This window comes from Crocuta crocuta, unplaced genomic scaffold (assembly GCF_008692635.1).
Source record: "Crocuta crocuta isolate KB4526 unplaced genomic scaffold, BGI_CrCroc_1.0 scaffold279, whole genome shotgun sequence".
Classification (NCBI taxonomy): domain Eukaryota; kingdom Metazoa; phylum Chordata; class Mammalia; order Carnivora; family Hyaenidae; genus Crocuta; species Crocuta crocuta.
In genome coordinates, this window is record NW_027551570.1 from 4,031,416 (window position 1) to 4,053,277 (window position 21,862).

A 21,862-nucleotide genomic window follows, 5' to 3' on the forward strand; every position below is an offset into this window, starting at 1 on the left:
GCCTCCTAACCTTCACCCCAAATCTACTCATTCCCCCCAAATCCAGTCTCCACAGAATGGCCAGAGTAAACCTTTAAAAATCCGAATCAGATCATGTCACTCCTTACTTAAATTCCTCTAAAGTCCTCCCCTTCATATTTAGAACAAAATCCAACCACCTTAGCAAGATTCCCTTTTATGTCCCCAAATTGATACTTCCTCAGTTCTCTGCTTTATCAGGCTCCTGCTATCTTACTAATTTTTTTTTAATTTTTATTTTAGAGAGAGAGAGCAAACAGGGAAGAGGGGCAGAGGGAGAGAGAGAATTTTAAGCAGGCTCCATGCTCAGAGCAGAGCCCAATACAGAGCTCAATCCCACGACCATGAGATCCTGATGTGAGCTGAAGTCAGGAGTCAGACATATACCCGACTGAGGCTGCACCCCCCACCTCCCGCCATTTTGCTATTGAACACACCACAGTCATTCCTGCCTCAGGACTTTTCTACTTCCTGTTCCTTTCAGCTAACACATCCTTTCCCCAGATCTTCTCACTTCTCACTTCTCTTAGGTCTCTGCTTAAATTTCATGTCCCCAAAGCGGTCCTCCTAAAGGAGCCCTTGTCTCCTAGCCTTCTCTACTTTCTTCCTGTTTTATTTTCATGTACTGCACCTACCTCTACCTTAAATTATATTATGTGCTTGTTTAAAGTCTGCCTCCCTCACCAGATTGTAACTTCCAGGAAGGCAGGGGTTAACTACTGACACTCTGGAGAGACCATCAAAATGAGCTGTTGATCAAGGAAAGCCGAGTTGATTGTTCACAGCACCAAAGGAATCCAATGCCTTGACAAGTCTTACTAACATCTCAGAAGGGAGAGATGAGAAGCAGGATTTTTTAAGTTTGGGAGTTCCATTTAAGACAAGCATTTTAATGCAGGTATCCTGATTGGCACTGAGTAAAGTTCGTGATAGAAGAGTTTAGGATTGGTGCGCTCAGAGGACAAAGGTTTTGAAAAGAGCCTTGAAGAGTAGACAGTATTTGATAAGCTAGTCAAGTATTATTCTGAAAATTCTATTATTACCCTGATGAGACGTAGTTAACTAGACGACTATTCAGAGGAGGGAGGGTAAAAATGGATTTCTACAAGTTCCTGAAAAATAAATTTATAAGATATAATGTAGCCCTTATACACAAAGGATACATTCCAAGAGCCCATCTGGATGCCACTGAACCCTGTATATAGTATGTTTTTCCTATACATAACTACCTATGATGAAGTTTGGTTTATAAATTAGGCACAGTAAGACATCAACAATAATAACATAGAACAATTGTAACAATCTACTGTAATAAAAGTTCTGTGAATAAGGTCTCTCTCTCTCAAAATATCTTATCATACTGTATCCACCCTTCTCCTTCCTGTGATGATGGAATGATAAAATGCCTACATGAGATCATGAGATGAAATGAGGTGCATGACACAGGCATCGTGACTTTAGCGTAAGGCTACCATTAACTTTCCAAAGATAAGTTAGAAGGTAGGTCATCTGCTTCTGGATGAACCTGAATTGAAACAACAGAAAGTGAAACCATGAATAAGGGAGGACTACTATATTCATCAATTTGTCTTTCTAGACAAATTTTCTGAATAATAAAGTCATTCTAATGCAGTCTTAGTTCTTAACCCTATTAAGCTGTATAGCTGCACGTGGTTTCATGTGTTGGAATCTCATTTATCTGAATTAATAACTTAAAGTCGTTAGAACCTTGCCTGGCACAGTAGGCACTCAACAAATGCTTACTTCTGTTCTTTTTTTCTTTTTAAAAAAAAATAACTTTTTTAAAAAGTTTATTTATTTCTTTTGAAAGAGAGTGCGTGCAAGCAGGGCAGAAAGAGAGGGAAAGAAAATTCCAAGCATGTTCTATGCTGTCAGTGTGGAGCCTGAGGTGGGGCTCAAACTCACAAACTATGAGATCATGACCTGAGCCAAAATCAAGAGTCAGACGCTTAACTGACTGAGCCACCCAGGTGCCCCACTGCTGTTGGTCTATAGTCGTGAAAAAGTTTCTTTCAGGCTCATAATAAATGTTTGTTGAATTAGTTAACTAATTGTTACAGTTGGAAGGACAGAAACAGAGCTATACCAAACATTAGAGATAGAAGCCCTTGATGATCGTGTCCTGCTATCTCCTTATAGGCCCTGGCATGGCATTATTACGGACAGAGATACTGAGAAGAATGTCAGAGAAAGTCTCTGCTATAATGAACTGAGTGAATCAAATGAAGACTCCCCAGTACTGTCTCCACATCAAGCATCCTTGTGCAGAGGACAGACCGTGGTGGCACCTCATGATGGAATCAGAAGTTAAAAATATAAAAAGGCAAACTTGTTGAATGTCGAATGGAAGAATAGACACAGGATGATTGGGCTCCTCGATCCATCTACAACAAAGCAAACAATTTTCCATATGTCTCATTGAAACTACAGAGGAAGAGAGATTTTGAAAGTTTTCTATTAAGCAAGGATGGTGAATGGAAATTGATTTTGCACTAATAATAATGTAAGATGTGTGAAGTGCTACACATAGTGTCAAGTATAATTTTTCATAGTTGAAAATAAGACTCTCGTACAAATATAAAATGAACATCTGTCAAAGATTTATTAACTCATTAATGAGGCAGGCAGTGAGAAGGTAAATCCAGTCCAGAGAGCATTTTGAGGAATGGGGTATTTATAGGCACTGAAAAAGAAATGTTAGAATCAGATTGCAAGGTTAGATACAAAATGGATTAATGATTCACAGGACAATAAAAAGCATAACCTTTGCGGTTATCATTGCTACTGGATAGAAATTATTTGTACCTCTGCCACATGAGATCTACAAGCTGACATGTAACTTCACAGAGTTTTAGCCTTAATGAATAGTAAATAACAAAGTCAGGCAAGGCACTTTCCCAAGAAAACTAGCAATCTGTAAGTAGCCTTGTTAGATAATCCTGCTATATGTCACTGCAAGACATGCTTGATTTCCAAGCTTTGAAGAATTTTTTTTAAGTTTATTTATTTATCTTGAGAGTCAGAGAGTGGGAGTGGCAGAGAAAGAGAGAATCCCAAGCAGGCTCCACCTCCACGCTATCAGTGTAGAACCAGATTGGGGGCTTGAACTCACGAACCATGAGATCATGACCTGAGCAGAAACCAAGAATCGGACCCTTAACCAACTGAGCCACCCAGACACCTCAGAAGAATTTTTCATAATAATATTCTCTTTACTTTGTGTGCTACCTTTTTTACTTTCATGGGTTTCATTTCCATAGATTCCATTAATTTCTGTAGTTTTCATGGATTCTTTCTATCTGGATCCCCAACTCTATCATTGCTGTAATGTGCTATGATAGAGCATACCATAACAGAGAAGTTTTTTTATTTGTTTTGTTTGTTTGGGGGGAACGTCAACCTCATGGCTGGTAAGGATCATTGTACTTCACATCTGTCTCATTCTTCAGACTGCAGTCTCCTTACAGCTAATACCTGGTCAGTTCACAAACGTCAGCACAGCCTCAGCTAATCCATTTCTGCCTTCTCATAATGCCTGATACATACTGGGAACACACTCAGTAATGATGTCTAGATAAATGAATGAATGTAATTAAAACAAAAAAATGTTATCCTTAATCAGGAAAAAGTTGCAAAGTTATATAACAGTTTAATACCCAGGTCCAAACCGTGAAGGAGTTTTACACAACAAAGGTGCAGTCCAGTTGGCCGAGCCTCAGAGCTGCAGGAAGACACCTGTTCTTTCAGAACAAGTAGAAATCAGCCTGCAAGGAAAGGGCTTTGGGTTAGGGCAAAGATTGTTCCAATCAGCATGTAGCCCAGGAGACACTCTTTTCTTCTACTTAAAATAGCTAAGGTCTGTAAAATCCCAACCAGCACACTTAAGAATGGATCTTGAAGGGTGTCCAGGGGGCTCAGTTGGCTAAGCATCTGACTCTTGGTTTCGGCTCAGGTCATGGTCTCATGGTTCATGAGTTGGAGTCTCACATCGGGCTCTGCACCGACAGTGAGGAGCCTGCTTAGGATCCTCTCTCCCTCTCTCTGCCCCTCCCCCACTCACTTTCTCTGTCTCTCAAAAATAAATAAATAAAGTTAAAAAAAAGAATGGATCTTGAAAGACTACTACACTGGAGAAGAGATCCTCCTGATTTGGGGCAGGGCTGTGGGGGAGCAGTTCTGTCATTAAAGAATTTTCCTAATAACTATAAGGAAGACAAATTATAATAGACTTATGTGTTTGTTCTATTTTTCCTATGTTTTATTTAAGAATTTGAAGTGGCTTTACTAAAAGATACAGAAAAAAGTATTTACTGGGTAGGAAAAGTGTCATAAAGAAAAGAAGGTAGGTACCTTACCAGAAACCTAGCCCTGAGCATCCTGGTAGCCAAAGCAAGAAAGCAAAGTTTACAAGTTGCATCAATCCTATTTTCCAATAAGCAAAAATACCAGAAGAGAGAAAGTTTTCTCTAGCACTGAGTTATACAAAGAATTTATTTTACAAACTCTTGTATAGGGACACTAGATAGTGCGGTCAAAGCTTTCAACACAAGTTTTACAAAAGTTATATTTATGCTCTTTGTGTTTCTAGGTTTCTAGTATGACTGCTTACTAAAAAGCTAAGTCCACATTATGGTATCATATATTGGCAATATATCAGATATGTAGCATTTGGTTGACCTTATGAGATATAGAGGTATAACTTAGAGAACTTGCGTAAATAAAGCTAGAAAATATTTTGGTTTCCAGATATCAATTATTTTGAACCGCATTTTGACCAAAGCCATGTAGCAGCCAATTCAAAACTTAAATATAAATGTTAAAAGGGCAGAGATACATCTCACTACGCTTTGTGTTTTCTGTGCCCCTCATGATGGCTGGCACTAAGAGGGACTCAATAAATACTTGGCAAACAGCACAAGTAATGGAGACCAGCCAGAGGGCCACAAAGCAGCAAAGATGGCTTTGAAGAAAGGAATCCCCTCAGGTCTGGGCCAGAGAAGGTTCTCCTCTCTACCTGTGTTGGTGTATCTAATACATCTCTTCTGGTTCAGGCCTCACCACAGCTATGCAGTGACACTTTTATTCATACTTAGAGTAATGTGTGTAAGTTACTGTTCAAAACCTGCGTATAGGTTATTCATTCACTATAGGTTTGGTTCTTGCCAATAAATCCCTTTCTGTTCTAGATGTGTGATAAAGGGATTTTTTTCCTTTAACTGTACGTGGGAGTCCAACGGATACTCCTATAGTAGTCTAGCACCCTATTCAGTGGAATGGAGAATGGGGGCCTACCACACTGGGGTTCTCACACAAGCAACCATGATAACACCAAGATCAAGGTGATGATTCCAGTGATCCATTCCAAAAAATTATATGCCAGACAGTCAAAGTCATTGTCCCAGGGGCCTCCTATGCTTTCCCTAGTCCATTCCAACCTGTCTATACATGTGCACAAGTCTGATTTTCTGAAAATATTACTCCACTGCTCCTTTGCTCAAAAACATTCCATGTTGGGGGTAAAATGAAAACACTACTAGTGAGTTGGGGACTGGAAGGCAATGAGGACATCCCTCAAGGACCATTCCACCGTTGGGTCTATGCCCCAATTAAACATCCAGTAAGTCTCCACACCACGGATCAGTCAGAACACAAGCCAACCCTTTGGGATAGTAAACAGTGGTTTTGAAAAACATACTCTGTTGTGTTCTCTATCCTGCTCTCCCTTTTTCTCAAACATTCTGAAGGGGCAGAAAAGGCAGGGTTTTCCTGGGAGTATGTTAGCTTGATCAACACATCAGTGAGGAAAATGCAGTCCATTTGTAGAGCAATTATAGTTCATATATACAGCTCTTGATTCTCCTTTTTTTTAAAAAAATTAATGTTTTATTTATTTCTGAGAGAGAGAGAAAGAGAGGCAGCGTGAGCAGGGGAGAGTCAGAGACAGAGGGAGACACAGAATCTGAAGCAGGCTCCAGGCTCTGAGCTAGCAGTCAACACAGAGCCTAACGCGGGGTTCAAACCCACGAACTGTGAGATCATGACCTGAGCCGAAGTTGGACGCTTAACCAAATGACCCACCCAGACACCCCTTGATTCTCATAGTAACCACCTCACGGAACCTAAGACAGCATCTAAAGTGGTGTTTCTCAAACTATTCCTAGCAATGAAACACTTTATTTTTCTGTTTCCAATCCACTCCAGACCAGTCCTTTTGTAAAATGATGAATTGCTTCTTCATTTCATTTTTATAATAAAGATGCACAAACTAGAAGCCCACATTTTTTATTACTATATCCAACAGACCAGAAAAGTATGCTCAAATTCCTTTAAAAGCTTCTGAACATTTTCCGTCAAAATCTGGATTTGTCATTTACCCATAGCTGGCACCAGTAAGATAACAACACTAAATAGCAAAGTCTAAGAAATGTGCTGGAAAGCCCCTTAGCACACCAAACAAACTCTCTTTCTTTTTTATTCTGGACACCATGCTTGAGAAAAAGGCATGCATACAAGAGACCAAAAAATCCTGATGACTTTTTAGGGGTGGGGGTTAAGGACATGTCAATAAATCACAGAGGTTTTATGACATGAACCCACCTTGCATGTCAAGTCCGTTTCACTGACCTATGTTTATCACTGCACTGTCAAGGAAAGGCCAGTCCTTGGGATACAGGGGATTTGGTCTCCAGGGACATATTAACAGTTAATTCAGACTACCATACTAGCACTAGCGCACTAGAGAGAGTGTGAATTTATCTACTAGCGGCACACACTTAGATCCAAGGCGATTCCCAAAACAAAAGCATCCATCCAAACGGAAGTCATCCTCCTTTGCCCCTCCTGCTTAGAATCTGAGACACTCTTGCCATTTCAAGGTTCATACCATGAGCAGGAAACATTTCGTGTCCCAACCACACCAAAGATTATCCACACTGTTCTGTATATTTTATTTTCCTTCAGCAGGTAGAAGAGCCTGAACACGCTCCCCAACCCATCAGTTTTTTCTAACACACGTTGGAACAATTCTCCTCTGTTTACCAAACTGTTTTCTCTTCTTCTTGGGTGAGTTTCATCCCTCCTTGCAGTTACGTGTGGCCATGGGACTGAGTTCTGGATGACGGTGGATAGAAAAGATGCGGGTCACACCTCCCGGCCTGCCCCCAAGAAACCTCCCACGCCTGATCCTTCATACTCTCTTCCTCCTCCAGCAACCTCGGAAGCCACGTGCTGAAGCTGCAGGAGCCACAGACTGGAGGGGCCGAGGTCCCTGAACCAGAGCCTGGAGGAGACTCTCCCCAATTAGGGATACTCACTCGAGACAGTAAGTGAGAGTGAGATCCAACATGGGGGTATGCCATTGATATTTGGGAGTTTGTATATTAGAGCAGCTGATGTTACCTTCATTAATATGCCTTCATAATCAAAGATATTAACTATTTGTCTCCATCATTGTGCAAGGTTGGTTGGTGAATAAGACTGTCTTAATAGATCAACTCTTGTCATGATCCATTCTATAGTCCTGCTCTGTATCTATTCATTCATTCAATTATTTATTGAGTACCTACTATGTGTCTTCACTGGGCACAAGTATCATATCTAAGGGTCCCTTAAAATAAGACCCAAGAAGAACAATTCTTTTTTCAAATTCGGCTTTAAAATGACCAGGATTCGTGCTCGCTTCGGCAGCACATATACTAAAGTGACAAGGTTTCGAACTATAATTATAAAGTAGAATATACCTATAGACCCTTTAATGTCCACCTTCTTCTTTCCTTTCTACCCATCCCCTGGCTTCCCCCTTGTATTCCTGTGTGCCAAAGCAGAGGCAGAACACAGGCTGTATGATTTTGTAGAAAGACAACAAAAAATTCCCTAGGACATTTCCTTGCTCATCCTCAATTCAGATCCAGAATTTCACTAGGACTTCAATCTGGGAGGAGATCACTTCCATTGTGCTGGTGACAGCAGAGAGACACAGAGAGGGAGAATGGCTCGCCCTTGTGACAAGAGGGATTTAGTTTCTTTCTTTACGTGATCCCCTCTTCTGGGTGCTCAAGTGACTCTCACTGAACACCAGGATTATTTGCTAAGGCTGGTTTGCTTCTCATTAGCGTGTCACAGCAAGGGGACGGAGCTGAGGAGAGAAGGGCTCAGAGTTTTTCAACACGTGTGAGTAAGACATCCCAACCCATAGACTTGTATAGAATTTATCTGTGCACCTTCCTCCAGATTCGATTCCCAGGGAGGAGTGCTTCAACCCCTTCGTGTCTCGTCATGCATCCGCCTCTCAGCCCCAAGCTGTGCGGTCTTTGCAAAAAGTTTAATCTTTCCATGTGAACCTTCCTACATAGCTGAGCGGCTCCCTCACGAACCATCAGAATTTGTTTACTTGAAATGGAAAGTTGGGATTTGCAAATAGATTTGCAAATCTATTTTGATTTGATTTTTTTATAAGTAAAGAATTAAGCTTAGATGAATATAACCCAGTATATTTTACTCTTTCCTGCTCCTCACATCCAACCTGTGGTCCTATTTCTCCAAGGAAAGATTCCTTTATCGGCCCCACTGTCCCACCCAGACTACTCCCTTCTTTGCTGTCTGTAAAAACACTGCTGGGAAATTAAAACAAGAAATGCTCTTTTCCAAAGCCACTGGAGCACATCTGAGCTTAGGCAAATAACGTTGTTTTCAATGATATTGGAAACTCAGAACTGAGCACGGTGTTCTGCAGGCACCGTGGAAATGGTTAATTATGATGATGGCGGTGATGGAGCCCTCCGCTGACCTATCAGAAAAAAAGAAAGGAAAGAAAAACTTCAGTTTGCAGACCGCAGACCCAGCTCGGGGACCAATTCTCGCTCTGAATGTGGATTTCAGGAAACTTCAAATCAGCCTCCATCTGCAGGATTTAAGCCCCCACAGCCAGAACCATCTATTTTTCACATTTGATTTGGGCAGGGACCTGGGGCTGAAAGCTGATAGGGTTCCCTTCTCCTCACCACCCTCCCATGCGCCTCTGTAACTCTGTTATTTCTCCTATTAATATCTCATCAACATCGGGCAGGTGCTTCCTGTACGGAGGTTCCTCATTAACAAGTTGTCAATGGGACAGAGAGTCAGATCCCCACTGCTGGAGGAAATTGGCAGGAGATCAGTGGGAGGAAGCCATAGAACGTCCTGCTACATGATCACATTTTGTGTCGGGTCCCTGCTTTCCTCTCAAACTAAAACTTGGACTCACCTATCTGACTTCCCAAAAACTTTCCTGGAACTTCCTCCTTAAGCAAACATTTGTTCTCAAATTAAATCTATTTTTATGTTCAATGTAATATCTGAATCAGCAGTTTTTAAATACTCAATATATCTTTAAATGCCAACAGACAACAAGTATAGCAGGTGTTTAATTGTGGTTTAAAGATCCACATTGTTCACATTTTACAATCACAATTAAAATTAAGCAATAACACCAAAGGAGTTCCGGTATACAGCAATAATACTTACCCGTATAGTGAAATTGATAAGGATCCAGATATAATGATGCCCATTGTAGTAACCCTGTGGTGACTGATTGCTATTCTGCTGTTAGCAAACAACCAAGAAATACTTTATTTTTTCAGAATTATCAATTTGTTTCTAGGGTATGTGAACAATGGAAACCTTAAGGGAGAATGCAATAGTTAGTGAGGTATTAAAACAGTTATATAACTAATAAAAACACTAAATCAACTTAGATATGCAGCAGTGTGTCATTTCCATTTTAATAAAAAAGTACATTATTCTCTTCCCGAAATTACAAAATTTTATTTTTTTTTTACTCCGTGCCAACATATTTGGAAAGTAAAAAAGTCATAAATCTACGGTTTCTGGAATTGTCATTTATGTGATTCTCTAGTCCTTAAAAAAGATAGAATAAAAGCAGGCATTTTCATAAAACGATCGATTTGAAAAATTATTTGCATTTGCTGCTTGCCATTTTTTTCTTTGGGAGGTTGGAAGGGGGAGCACAGGGACTTATAAATAAAACACATTTGATTTTCATAGCATCCCTGAATGCGAAGATCTCTAGATGTGCCTGCTCAGAAGGCAGTGCGTGGAGATGCTTTACTGAGAGAAGGCTTCACATCCTTTCCTGTGTAGCCCACACAGTAACACAGACCCAGGCAATGGGTCAGACTCCTGTTCAATGAAATCCAGTTACTAGCCAGATGGGAGACAATGGGGTAACTCATGCGTTTTTTTCTTCCTCTGAAAACATAGAGGCAGGCTTATCAACAGGGGCCCCAGGATGGTTTTCAAACATCCTTGAAAATTCCCATGAGTTTATTGCCTGGGTTGGTGGCGAACACCCTCCCATGGGAAGAGCCCAAAGTAGCTCCTGAAAGACCATGATGTAGAATTTTAGAACTGCAAGATCATTTGAAAAGACCCGAAGAAAAAAGGTCAGAACTACAAAGGACCTTTGAGTTCATCCAGGGCACCAAGTCCCATTTTTTCACCGAAGTACACTAGGGTAGTAGCCTTTGTCCTGCCTGCACAGAGTGACCCACAGAGAGCTTTTGAATAAATGCATTTAGGTGCTTCACCCTGGCCAGTTAAAACCAAGTCCCTGCGGTCAGGGCCTGGGTGATTCTGACACATGAATGCGTATCACTGAGGAATCTGGGGATGTATTCCTTTACCTTAAAATGTGTGCACATTTTGCAGTTTGACTCAAGAAAGCATTTTTGTTTTATTAATTAATGATATAGGCTCCATTTTCCCCAAATAGTCAGGTAAAATCAATGACCCAGTAAGACGTGCCGTACTCCCCCTGTGACTTGCCCTACACCTGAAAGTGTGAAGAATGCCAGAAAAGTAGGGCTCTAGCTCATGCATAAATGAAGAAACTGAGGCTCAGAGAAGTGAAGTCCTTTAGGATTTCTGACGATACTCTACCATCTGCTCCTTGGTACCATATGTAAAGGGCAACTTAGTGATGAAATACTCTGGATTCCATTCAAAAGAACATAAGGAAATATGAAATGGCTGGAAAGTCTGATAAGAGAACACGTTAACAATGGCAGTTACGACTTACTGAGTCCCTGCTAAATATCAGAAATTTGCATATTCGTGCATTCATTCAACAAATTTTATTGAATATTATTATAGGAATAACACCGATGACCCGGGATACAACAGACAGCAACATGAGACATAGTACCTGATTTCTTGGAACTTCAGGCTACTGACGTAATAAGTATAATAAGATAATAACAAACAAATAATAAAAAATAACTAGGACCTATGATAAATCCTCTGAAAGGAATTTGGTTTCATGAGAACAACAAAAGAAAGATGATCTATGGAGGAGACCCAGGAAAGAAAGGGATACCCGAGCTGAGAGCATGACAGGTGAACAGGAGTTCACCAGGTGGTGAGTGATGACAGTGTGAGGAAAGAGCAACCCTCACGGAGAAAACAGCATGTGCAAGGGTCCTGTGGTGAAGAAGGCAAAGCACTCTGGAAGGCTTGGAAAGGCGTTAGTGTGACTGGGACAGAAGCAGATGGGGGCGGAGGGGGGAAAGGCCAGGCATTTATTAGATCTAACCTTTATAGCCATCTTACAAGGAGGGTGTTTTAGATTCCATTTTATACATGAGAAAACCATGGCTCAGAGTTTACATAACATAATCCAAGGTGGCATCACTAGTAAGTGTTTGAGTGGCAATCAAGCAAATCTACTTTTCTGGATTATCCCACTGATGCCCTACCTCTGCTCATAAGTGCTCAGAGTGGACAAAGGACTTGTAGAAAGTTGTCCGATAGGCCTCCGTGTGGGTTATACATCCCACTACATCACATCAGCAAGCACCACGCTCGCGAGTTTAGACTGCACAGTGGGCCAGTGTTCAATGGAATGCAAGAGAAACTCACTCACAAGCCTCTAAATGAACCAGAGTCAAAAAGCAATGAAACAAGGAGAGAACAACTATAGAAGAGTCAAGGCAGCCAGTGCAATCCTAAAATCTTGGAATTTTCACAGTATGGCAAAGAATTTTTTTGTATCATGATAATGTTTTTAGCTACACGTAACAAAAAACTCAACTTTAAATTGTTTAAGCAATTAAACATTTTACTATCTCACATAACACAAGTGCCAAAGGAAGATGGCCCCAGTATTGGTCCATTCAGAGACTCCGTGAAACCATCGAGGACTAACTTTTTTCTGCCCTACCATCCTCGGCTTATTTCTTTTCCTCAATGGGCTTCCATAAGAAAGTTAGTCACAATAAAGCTGCCACAATTTGGGTTCCACCCGCAGGCTGGACAAGACCAGCCAGCAAAGGCCATTTCTTCCTGACGTCTCCTTTTTCAGAATGAGGAAACATTTTCCCAAATGTCTCGGCACCAAAAGCCTACTCCTCAGATCTCAGTAGACAAAACTGGGTCACCTGCCCACCACGCACCGTTAACTGTCCGGGGCAGTGAGAAGACCACACATGGCTTAGAATACTCAGAATTACCCCTCAAGGTGGGGATAGTGTCACCCGAAAGGCAATTATATCAACAAAATTTGAGTTCTGTTAGCAAAAAGGAAGGGGGCTTCCTTAAGGTAGTCAATAGTATTGTTTCCATGCTACCTGACTTGTTCAGAAAAAGCCCCACCTTCAGGCAAGCAGGAATTCATTGACATCAGGTTCATCAATGGTGCTCCCAGTCAGTTCAATGTGGTAAAAAATAAAGCAATAAACAATGGATACGAATAAGATAGTCTAACATTGCATCCTAGATCTCTTCATGCAAGAGGAAGAGAACAAGACCAAATCCTAGGCAGGGGCCCCAGGGCCGCCTGGGACAACTGTGAAGAAGTCATCAAACCTGCAGTTGTATCTGGTGTCCAAGTTAACCCACTACACATGAGGGTCAGCCACACATTCAGACCAGCCCTAAACCCAAGGACGGGGTTTAGACTATCCCTAGAGTCCATTATCAATCAGTGGGATGAAAATCACAGTGCAATCTTTTGGCAAGTCTTTCCCTCTGCTTCCATCTCAGGGGACCAGGGAGGGCTATAAACATTAATTAGGAAAGATCCTTGACCTTCCTGAGATGATAGCAGGCCTAAAATCACAACTGCCCATTGCAATTAGCCCAGAGGACAAATAGGCAGGCCACCTAGCACCTTTCCTGAGACTCAGTGGCAAATGACATTGAGGCTCAACAAACCAGTGGGTGACTCACAAACTACTTTCAGACACTTAAAAAAAATTCATATGCATCTGAGCTATAAACAGGACGCACAGCAAACTTGTAGTCAGGGCTCTTGTGCAATGTCACATCCCCTGTCCTCTGCAGGCAATATCTCCATTCAGACTCACTTGACAATTCTTATAGGGTAACTAACTCTGGCGTTTCTGGTAAATATTTATTCTTTTAGAAAAGCGATTCATCTGGGGCGCCCGGGTGGCTTAGTCAGTTGAGCGTCCGACTTTTGCTTGGGTCATGATCTCGCGGTTCGTGGGTTCGAGCCCCGCGTCGGGCTCTGTGCTGACTGCCAGCTCAGAGCCTGGAGCCTGTTTCAGAGTCTGTGTCTCCCTCTCTCTCTGACCCTCCCCTGCTCACGCTGTGTGTCTCTCTCTCTGTCTGCTAGAAATAAATAAAACATTTAAAAAAAAAAAAAAAAAGAAAAGCGATTCATCTATAGTATAGCATGAAGTAAAAGCAAAAGCAAGGGTTTAGGAGTCGGATGTTGCCTCTACTATTTCCTGGCTGTGTGGCTTACTCCAAGCCTCTATTTCCTCCTCTATACTATTGGAATTCTTTTGGTGGGATTGTGAGGATTGAATGAGAGAATAACAATACAGTGCTTTAGACAGTGTCTGACACACAGTAAATACTCAATAACCACAAGGCCCTATGAGAGAGGCAGAGTCATGCCATAGATAGCACAACAAAGAGCAGAAGCAGATATGCCACAGGACAAGTGGGAAGAAATAAATCCTCAGAAAATGAGGATCCTCGGATCAGCAGATGACAGAGGTGAAAGAGGCCTCAAGATAACACAGAACCGCTTTCTCATACTGTGCTCAAGGCAGGGTGAAGTCTTCTCATTCCTCAGAAATTTAGAGGGGTTGACATCCCTAGAAAACTTCTATAGGTTCATTCTGTGGTTGCAATATTGTAAACAAGCCCTTGAATCCCACAATGTGACATTTCTCACCATTATCAGTCTTGGTCTCCATTCATGCACCCGAAACACATTTCCTGGGTATGTACTATGGGCCAGTAGCTGTAGAGATTTTAAGGCCCCATGCTTGACATTTTAAATACTTAATAGTGACCCCAAAGATTAACTACTACTGACCCCGTTTAAATGTGAGACCATCAGAAAGGCTGGTCATATCTCAAAACCACAGCTTATGAGTTCCATAGATCAGATTTGGACCCCTGGCTATCTATGTACTGCCACAAAAATGCTGCCAACAAACCACCCCAAGTATCAGTATCTCAAATTTACATTCATTTATTCTCAGTGAGTGATCTGTAGGTCAGCTGAGGGCCATTTGTTCCAGGATGGGCTTGATTCAGAGTGACTCTGATCCCAGTACCTATCATGTTTTGGGGAACATCAGGCCATCTTGGGTATATTGTTCTCATGAGCATGGCACACACCCAGCAGGTGTGCAAGCACCTTTTAAACTTGGTTGCATCATCGATGCTAAATTCCACTGGCCAAAGAAAACTACAGGGACAAACCCAGGTAAGTCAGAGGAATATATTCTAGCTTTAAGTGAACTGCCAAGTCATATGGCAAAAGGTAAAGGATTGGGGCCATTTGGGTAATCTGCCAGAGTCTGAGTCTGACTTCAAAGCCTGCACACTTCCCTCCAATCCTGCCAGGCCCCCAGTATAAGTGAATAAATACAATGCCCTGTAAATCTCCCATAGAAATACATCTAAGATGCTAGGAAAGTGCGGTAGAAGGGGCGTATCACTCAGCTCAGGGAGGCAGAGAAGAGGTACAATAGACAATGGCCGCTGAGAACATGTAACTTATGCCAGTGTCTCCTAGCTGAGACAAGGTGTGGGACAGGCATGGAAATGCTGAGCTCTGGCTTCCAGCAAGTCCATCACAAGGGGGGAAACTTGGGGCGTGGAAGAGGCTTTTGATGATTCAGATTAAACCAGGACGCAAGCAACAATGGGAACTGAAACTCCCTGTGGTTTGCCTAAGCCCAGGCATCAGTTCACTGGAGAGATAGACGTTATGATCAGTTAAACAACTTCATCAAACTCCACACTGTAACCCTTGGGCAAAACCAGAAATAATAATTCACTGGTAGAAGTTTCACAGCTAGAGGTGGGCCCAAAACTCTGACAGAAGAGTGGCATCCAGTGGCCAAGGGTTCATTTGCAATGAGCCACAGCTGCAGGCAGGCAGTTGCTGGCTAACCACACCCCAGTGGAGGTTCAGCCGACCACAAGAAGTGGCAGACAACAGCCGGGGGCCTGCAAAGGAGAAGGCTCAGCCAACGACAAAGACAGATAGGGTCACCCTCCTCCTGGAAGACCAGAGGAACCTTCTGAGCTTCCTTCACTCCTGGTGTTCCATTCTTTTTTTTTTTTTTTTTTTTTTTTTTTGGGNTTAGAGAACAAGACCACTGAGTATTGAACTCTGTGACACGGATGCCAATGGCTGTGATGCCTCAGAGCAGTGGTTCTCAGGGTGGAGCGGCAGCATCAGCATCCCCTGGGAGCTTACTGGAAACGCACACTCTCAGTTCCTACCCCAAGTCTCCTGAATCAGAAGTTCTGAGGGTGGAACCCAACCAGCCCTCCAGGTGATTCTTAGTACCACTCTGCCAGAGCAATGAGGAGGAGGGTCCCTAGAGGAAGTACAAGCTTCCGGTGAACCTTGAAGAAACTGGATCATGGGAGAGATTTTATGTAAATCAACCCTCTCCTGAGGCAGAGAGCAGCCATGAGAGTGACCCACTTAAAGACCACTTAGGTGACTGCCCCCACAAAGGACAGGATGTTCTGAGTGGTGGACAGAAACAAGATTAACTAGACCGAGTACAGTGTGGTTTTAGAAAATCTTGAAAACCGGGCACCAAAATGTTTGGACTTCTTGCAATGCAGGATTAAAGTTAGAGTAAAAATTCCTGGAGTGTGGAAAGGGCAAGAGGCTAGGAGAGACAGGAAGAGCAGCCGCTCTCTCCAGCATAGCCTCTAAAAGCGGTACCATCTTTTCAAAAAACATTAAAGGACACAGTGTGAAAGCAAGAGCCAGTTGTCCAAGAAGCAACTGAGACATCAGTGGTTAGACAAGGAGACCCAAAAAGAAGTCAAAGAATGTCCCCTTTGTCTAGTGCCTTCCCTTGGCTTCACCCCATGTCTTGTCCCATAACACCTCCTCCCCACCGGGGTGACAAATGGCGAGCAAAAGGATTTAAAGAAAAGTAAGCAAGGCAGCAATCTGAAGACCAGACTGAAAGTGTGAGAGGCATTCTGGTTTGAGAGGCAGCTTCTAAACTCCCTTTCGAGAAATTACTGATAATTTTATGGGGATTAGAAACTGAATTTTCTATTTTAATTAATTTAATTATAAATATAAGTAGTCATATGTGGCTAGCAGCTACCATATTGGACGGTATAGTTCTCAGTGACTGAAAATTTTTGAAAACTTCCCAATTCCTTTTTCAAGAGTAACCTTTCCTTGACCCCAAAACCCAACAATGTGAGCACAAAAAATTGTAAACCAATCTGATTTATATATGTAAAAAATGTTAGTAAAATATAATTTATATAATCCAGATCATTATTTTAAATACACATACACACACACACCCCCCCTCAACCAACCTAAACTAATTTCAATATTTGTAGAAAAGCTTAGTAATGTGACTCATTGCATTAATAGGTTGAAAAGAAAAGATGATCTTGATAAATACCAATAAGATGTCTGATAAAACTCAACATTAAGTCCTGATTTTTTTAGAAAGAAAAATCTCTTTTTTTTTTTAAATTTTTTAATGTTTTATTTATTTCTAGGAGAGAGAGAGAGACAGCGTGAGCAGGGGAGGGTCAGAGAGAGAGGGAGTCACAGACTGAAACAGGCTCCAGGCTCTGAGCTGGCAGTCAGCACAGAGCCCGACGTGGGGCTCGAACCCACGAACCGCGAGATCATGACCCAAGCGAAAGTCGGACGCTTAACCGACTAAGCCACCCAGGCGCCCCTAGAAAGAAAAATCTCTTAATAAATCAGAAATAGAAGGCTATTTCTTTAATACTACAAGTAACTATCAAAAATAAACCATAAGCAACTTATTCCTATTGGTGAAACACTAGAAGCAGTCCATTAAAGAAAAAGAAAAATACATTCCCAATGATTGCTATTGTTTTGGCAGTGTTTGCCAATTTTATACAAGAGAAAAATGAAATGATATAAATACATGGAAGAAAGAACTCAAATGATTATTGTTTGCAGATGATTTTATTGCTACTCTGAAAACTAAAGAAAATGAACAATTAGAACAAATATGAATATCAGCAGGTTGTCAAACAGGACACATTTAATAATGTTCCCACTCCCTATCCCAGTCTTTAGAACCCTAAGAACAGAGAACTGTCTACTCTCATTCATCACTTTATTTTTAGCACCTAGAATATGGAAAATATAGTAAATATTTGTTGAATTGATTGATTGGCTAAAAAACCTGGAAATTCTGAATGTTGGGTGTTATTGTTTACCCACAGAACTGGTTTCTGAGCTCTATTTGGCAGAATCCTAGTAATCTGGACTGTTATGACAGAAATTACAGGTAAGGGCCAGTAGAAAAGACATGAAGGGAGCTATGGATGGAACAAGCCTCTCTGCTCTTGCCTAACTTTTTTATGTTATGGTACTACGTAAAAATCTATTTGCAAACACTGAGGTTAGTCTATTTTCTAAAAAACAATTTTTATTACCACAGTATAGCTAGGACTCTGAATATGATTACAAACAAACGGTATCTTATATAATAAAATGTCAATTTAATTATCTCACAATTTGCACCTCTACTCTTGGACCCATTAAATTTCTTATGCTGCTAATGTAGATTTTAAACTCTGATTTCTCGAAATACTTTGGTCCATTTTCTCCTTTCATTGCTGTAAAACAAAACATAACACCCACACATTAAACCCATAAAAAAGGATTGTTTTGCAAGTGTCTGACCCTCTCACCCTTCACTATGAGATCTGATTCTGGAAAGGCATAAAGCTATTGAGACAGAATTTCTTATACCTAGGAACCACATTTTGGGTCTCAAGTCAAACTTCAACTAACTTAAAAGACTTTTTTAAGCTTATTTATTTATTTTGAGAAAGTGGGGGAGGGACAGAGAGAAAGAGAATCTCAAGTAGGCTCTGACTCGGTACTGAACTCATAAACCGCAAAATCATGACCTAAGCCAAAGTCAGACACTTAACTTAAAAAGAGCTCCTAACTTAAAAAATTTAATTCATTTTTGTGTGTCTTCTTCAATGTCTTTCATAAGCTTTCTATAGTTTTCAGTGTATTTTTCACCTCTTTGGTTAGGTTTATTCCTAGGTATTTTATGGGTTTTGGTGCAATCGTAAATGGGATTGATTTCTTGGCTTCTCTTTCTGTTGCTTCATTATTGATGTATAAAAATGCAACCGAATTCTCTGCATTGATTTTATATCCTGCGACTTTGCTGAACTCATGGATCAGTTCTAGCAGTTTTTTGGTGGAATCTTTTGGGTATGTCATTATGAAGAGTGAAAGTTTGACTTCCTCCTTGCTGGTTTGAATGCATTTATTTCTTTGTGTTATCTGATTACTGAGGCTAAGACTTCCAATATTATGTTGAGTAACAGTGGCAAGAGTGGACATCCTGTAGCATTCCTGACCATAGGGAGAAACTCAGTTTTTCCCCATTGAGGATGATATTAGTGGTGGGTCTCTCTTATAAGGCTTTTATGATCTTGGCTAAAATTAACAACTCAAGCAACATAAGATGTTGATGAGGATGTGGAAAAAGGGGAACACTTTTGCACTGCTGGTGGGAATGCAAACTGGTGTAGCCACTCTGGAAAACAGTATGGAGGTTCCTCAAAAAATTAAAAATAGAACTACCCCACAACCCATCAATTGCACTACTAGGTATATATCCAAGGGATACAGGTTTGCTGTTTCAAAGGAGCACATGCACCCCAATGTTTATAGCAGTGCTATCGACAATAGCCAAAGTATGGAAAGAGCCAAATCTCCAACGACAGATGAATGGATAAAAAAGATGTGGTATGTATATTCAACGGAGTATTACTCAGCAATCAAAAAGAATGAAATCTTGTCATTTGCAACAACATGAATGGAACTAGAGGGTATTAAACAAAATTAGAGAAAAACAAATATCATATGACTTCACTCATATGTGAAATTTAAGATACAAATTAGATGAACATAGGGGAAGGGAAATGAAAATTATGTAAAAACAGGGGTGGGGGACAAAACATTAGAGACTCTTAAATATAGAAAACAAACTAAGGGTTGCAGGAGAGGTTGTGGGTGAGGGGATGGTTAAATGGGCAAGAAGTACTTAGGAAGACACTTGTTTGCATGAGCACTGTTTGTTATACATAAGGGATGAATCACTGGATGCTACTCCTGAAATCATTATTGCATTGTATGCTAACTAACCTGGATATAAATTAAAACATACATTTTTTAATTTAAAAAAGAATTTAAATCATGAAAAATATATTCTCTGAACATCACAGAATTAAACTATAAATCAATAACAGTAGAATAACGGGCAAACTTCCAAATACTTAGGAAATAAACAGCATACTTCTAATCCAAGGGTAAAAGGGAAAAAAATTTCCAATTAGGAAATATTTTAAATGTAACATTTTCAGAGAGAAATTCATAGTATTAAATCCTTGTGTCAAAAAAAGAACATTCTTAGGGGCACCTGGGTGGCTCAGTTGTTAAGCATCTGACTTTGGCTCAGGTCATGATCTCACAGTTACTGAGTTCTGGTCCCATATTGATGAGCTCGAGGCCTGTGTCAGGTGAGCATGGGCCCTGCGTGATCTCTACTTCTCTCTCTCTCTCTCTCTCTCTCTCTCTCCCTCCCCCCCTTCTCTCTCTCTGCTCCTCATGGGATTCTCCTTCTGTCTCTTTGTCTCTCTCTCTACCCCTTGCTCACTTGTGTCCTCTCTGTATCTCAAAAAAAAAAAGAAAAAAAGAAGAGTCGCAAGTCTCCACTTCAAGAAACTAGAAAAGGAAGAGCACAATAAGTCTCATTTAAAAAGGAAAGATAAGAGCAGGAATCAACAAAACTGAAACCAGAAAAACAATAGAGAAAATGGATGAAACAAACTAAGATGAAATTAACCTACTCTTTGAAAACCATAAAGTACCAAAACTCATCCAAAACAAAATAGAAAACCCAAAGAGTCTTAAAAGTATTAAAGAAATTAAATGTGTAGTTTACAACCTTCCGGAAAAGAAATCTCCAGGCCTACATGGTTTCACTGGAAAATTCCACAAAAAACTTAAAGAAGAAATGACACCAATCCTACCCATTCACTTCCAGAAAACAGAAAGGGAGAGAACATGCCTCAACTAATTTTATAAGCCCAGTATTATCTTATACCAAAACCAGGTGAAAACATTTCAAAAAACAAAATCACACCCCAGAATCACTCATGAAAATAGGCATATTTATATTAGCAAATCCAACAATTTACAGGAAGAATAATACAACACAAACAAGGGGATCTACCCTGGGAAAGCAAGACTGATCTAATATTCACAAATCAGTATAATTCGCTATATTCACAGCCTAAAAGACAATAACAACAACAAAACATGTGGTCATGTCAATAGATTAAAAAAATATTTCACATAATACAACATACATTCATGACATCTTAAAATCTCACAGTAAGCTAAGAATATAAGGGAAGTTCCTCAAAATTATAAAGGATATCTACAAAAAAATCTTCAGTGAGCATCAAACAATAATGCAAGACTGCATGTTTTCTACCTATAATCAGAAACAAGGCAAGGATGTCAGTTCTCACCACTCCCACTCAATATTGTCCTGGAAGTCATAACCAGTGGAATAAGGTAAGGAAAAGAAAGAAAAGACATAGATTGGAAAAGGGGAGATAAAATTGTCCCGTTCACTGACAATATGATTATGTGTAGAAAATTCCAAGGAACCTGTTGAAAAAGAGAGGGCAAGAGAGGGAGGGAAGGAAGGAAGGAGGGAGGGGGAAGAAGGAAAGGTAAGTTCCTAGAATTAACAAATTTAGCAGGATTGCACTATACAAGGTTAACATTAGAAAAATCTATTTCATTTCTTTCTCCCTAAGTCCTAGCTACCTCATCTGTAAATTGGGAAAATAATAGAATTTGCCTATAAGTTTGTTGTGAGAATTAAACAATTAATATATGCAAATCATATAGCCTTGTGCAGTGAAGCACCTGATGAAAGTTAGCTGTCACTTATTATTATTAGGCATAAGAAGGAGTTGCAGATGCATGTGAAATTGATGCGAAAAAGATCTATGGATTTTGCAGGCTAAAATTTCGATAAAGTAAGTGGATCTAGCTGCTAAAAATCACCAGAGCAATCTTGAGATTCATTCTAAGTTCTGCCAAATAAGAATATATTAAGCATATATCAGGCCCCAAATTTGAATTCTGTGTTCAAGTTTTGGGTGCCATATCTTTACAGGCACATTTAAAACACAAACACAAAAAAACCCTGCAGCCTCTTAAAGGAGTGCGAGCAGAAAGATGAAGATTTGGAAAACTATG